General features: G+C 40.0%; 1 long non-coding RNA gene across 1 annotated transcript; it reads left to right on the top strand.

Annotated features, from left to right (window-relative positions):
- The first annotated feature begins 1,136 nt into the window (after positions 1–1,136).
- LOC129095038 (uncharacterized) lies at positions 1,137–2,710 on the top strand. Its single transcript, XR_008531374.1, has 3 exons — positions 1,137–1,329; positions 2,150–2,184; positions 2,647–2,710. It is a non-coding gene; the product is annotated as an uncharacterized LOC129095038 (long non-coding RNA).
- Positions 2,711–3,242: the final 532 nt, after the last annotated feature.

Below are 3,242 nucleotides of genomic sequence, written 5' to 3' on the forward strand. Positions count from 1 at the left end.
GCTGCTGTGACACAGTGTAACCGCATAACTAAATGACTAAACTAAAAGATACAATCAATAAACAGGAGTACATTTTAAGAAAGACAATTCCCTCTCATCTGAAATGTTGCATACAAGGATTAAGGTTCAAGTTCTGCTTTATTGACTTACACCTGACAGTATTGCACAAGGAAATGCAGTTGAAGACCCCTCCTTGCTTTACACACATAAACAGATATTTTACATTTTAAATACAAATAAAAGAAAGTGCATTAAAGTAGCACTTAAGTGAAAACAACAAAAAACAAAAACTAAATTGTACTTTATTAACGAAGAAGTTCCATTTAACATACATATAGCATATGTATACAAATCTGTAGAGCAATGTAGTGCAATATCAGTACAATATGCAAGTTATAGTGCAGTAGACTTGAGGCAGTAGTGGAAATAAAGATAGTGTGGAAATGTGCTTAGAAGATCAAACAGTACTCTATACAATCCACATACATTTCACCTGCAGCAGACACACATAAGAGCAAGTTTACAAGTGCTGTATTTTTTCCACGGTCTGTAAGAATTTATACTGTCACGGCACAATATCTTGGCTCCCGTGCACCCAAAGAGCACCTGAGCACCATCCCTTTATTTCTAGCGCCTTCTGCTGTAACACTACAATATCACAGCTCCAGTTACACTGCGCATGTGCATTAGGAACAGGTGAGCGACTAAATGTTTGACAGAGATAAGGACCTTCTATTTTCCCCCTTATCACGAGGTTTTGCTTTCAAATTACCGTCCACGTGTCTAATGTCTGCGAGTGAACTGCTGATGAGAGTGTCCCACCAGGTGATGGGGCTGCTCGAAACGGGACGGTGGAAGATGGAGATTTTGGATGGCAGTGGATAGTGATGGAGAAGTAGGGAGGGAGGATATTGATTTCAATAACGTGTCAGGAATCCCCAAAGATATGTGGATTTGCCCTCCCCACTGTTTAGCATGTATATAGTCGGACCACTGGTGGCGTTAGGACGGCAAGCCACTTTGTTTCGTGGATCGACATCGGACCACTGACAGTTACTGAAAAACACATCGGGCCATCGGCGGATTTTAAGAAGGTAATCCGCGATGGTGTGCAGAAGTACAGCTGCACTGTCAAGGCGGTGGCATGCCACCTTCGGACCGCTGGAGGCCCGCTACTGTTACCACTGAGTTAGTTCTACTCATTCAATATGCGCGAGGGTGGCGGCTTGCCACCCTCGGACCGCTGGAGGACCGCTAGACTCTACCCGTTTAATAACGGAAAATAACGGACGCCAGCATCAAGACTCGATCCAGACATAGAATGACTAGGTAAGTAAAACATCTCTTCTCCATATCTCCACTGTTTTAATTAAATATACCATCATTTTCATATATAAAAAAAAAAAAAATGTAGCCTATTTAGACCGTTAGTCTGTTTCCAAAATGTTGCCTTTTTGTTTGTGGCATAGCGACATTCTCTGACAGCAAGACAACTTTGTCAACATACCGGTAGGGTACTGGCTTGTATAGTTACCGTTTCAATCGTTTGACTAATAAATTAGGCCAGTAGGATAAACAAAGTACATCGTCTCGTATATAAGTGGCTGCGCTGAATATTTTACTCACACATGATAAATGTAAACAAACAAACAAAACCAATTTGGCTAGCCTTCTGGTGTGTGTTTCTCGATTCAGAAACATCGTTGCTAACTAAGTTAGCAACTTACTTGCAATACAATTTCCCATTGAAACCTAGTAAGTTGCTAACTTTAGCTTTATCATTCAAAATGGGGTATTGATCGACAAGCAGTTTTAGATTCGTGGGTTGATGGGCAAAGACAAATCACAGTATGACTTTTTCGAAATTAAGACTACTGGGGTTTATGGATGGCGTATGAGGTTTAACACAGGTCCTGTCACCAAAAAATGGTTAATTACAGCTCCTTTTAGTTTCACCAATTCTGGTAGGCCACCCTCTCTCGAACAAGCCTTGGCTGTTATCAATATCAAAAGTGCTAGCCCCAACATTTCCAAGAATCTTTGTGTTTTAATTTTGTGTGTGTGTGCATGTGTTGTGAGAGAGTGAGTTGATGCAGCTGTCTCTTGTGAAGAACAGATAGTGATGTGTTTTTTCTCTCTCTCTTTATAGGTGACCAACAACAGTCTGTAGGCATACACTGTAAGGTAATTTAGGAATTTAATTTAAAGGCAACACTCGTGGCACAAATGTCCAGTTACTGGAGCAAACGTAGAAGAATAGCTAGAGGGGTGGAAATGGATTTACAGAGTCGCTTCCTCTTCAGCAAAGTGTGGGGGGAGGGTATGAAGTGACTGAGGGTAGTGGGGACTATGTCCTACCAGGACAAAGCAGGACAACAGTGTGTGAGCTGGCCCTTTCAGGACAGAGTAGCACAACAGTGTGTGAGCAGGCCCATGACAATGATGATGATAGTGATGGTGGAGTGAGTGATGACATGATGATGATGACCCCCAGACATGGACCTTGTATCCAGTGGTCATACTTAAAGTTAAAGGTAGGATTTGTGTATATTTACACATCATAATGTAGTGTTTTGCTTTGGGAGAAAATGTTTCAGGTTAACTATTGGAATGTTGTTTGTTTGATTTTGTTGTTGTTTGATATAGAAACGTATGAAAAGGCCCACAATTTTTATATGAAGGCAAAAAAAGGAGAGTCATTGGATACCACCGATGATGATGTGAAAAGAAAAAGTCCTTAAGATCATCATATTTTTTCACAATGATGTGCAATATTATATTAAAAGGGAAGAAAATCTGGTACCACACGGATGTCTTTTTTAAATAATAATAATACTTCTTATTCGGTTGGTTATTTATAGAAAGGCGGAGTATGTGTTAACATGTGTAACATTATGGCATTTATAACTAATCATCAATTCACCAATGATAATACCCTTAACTTTTTGTAATTTGTTTCATCTCAAGGCCAAATATGAAATTTTCCCTGCCCGACTACTCCAGTGAAGACGATGACAATCGGAATCTCCCCCGCCTCCAAAAATCCCAAGAGCACCAGCAAAAAAAAAAACTATTCCAAATTCAGGTTAGTGATCTCTCTGAAAAGAAATTCCATTTTCTTTATATTTATGCTTTGTCATGGTCTCTATCTCCTCTCTCTATCATGGTCTCTTTGACTTTTTGTGCACACACATTTGCCACCATGCCCTCTGCATAGCATTGCTTTGTTCATTTTATAAGTT

Source organism: Anoplopoma fimbria, chromosome 8 (assembly GCF_027596085.1).
Source record: "Anoplopoma fimbria isolate UVic2021 breed Golden Eagle Sablefish chromosome 8, Afim_UVic_2022, whole genome shotgun sequence".
In the NCBI taxonomy this organism is placed as follows: Eukaryota; Metazoa; Chordata; class Actinopteri; order Perciformes; family Anoplopomatidae; genus Anoplopoma; species Anoplopoma fimbria.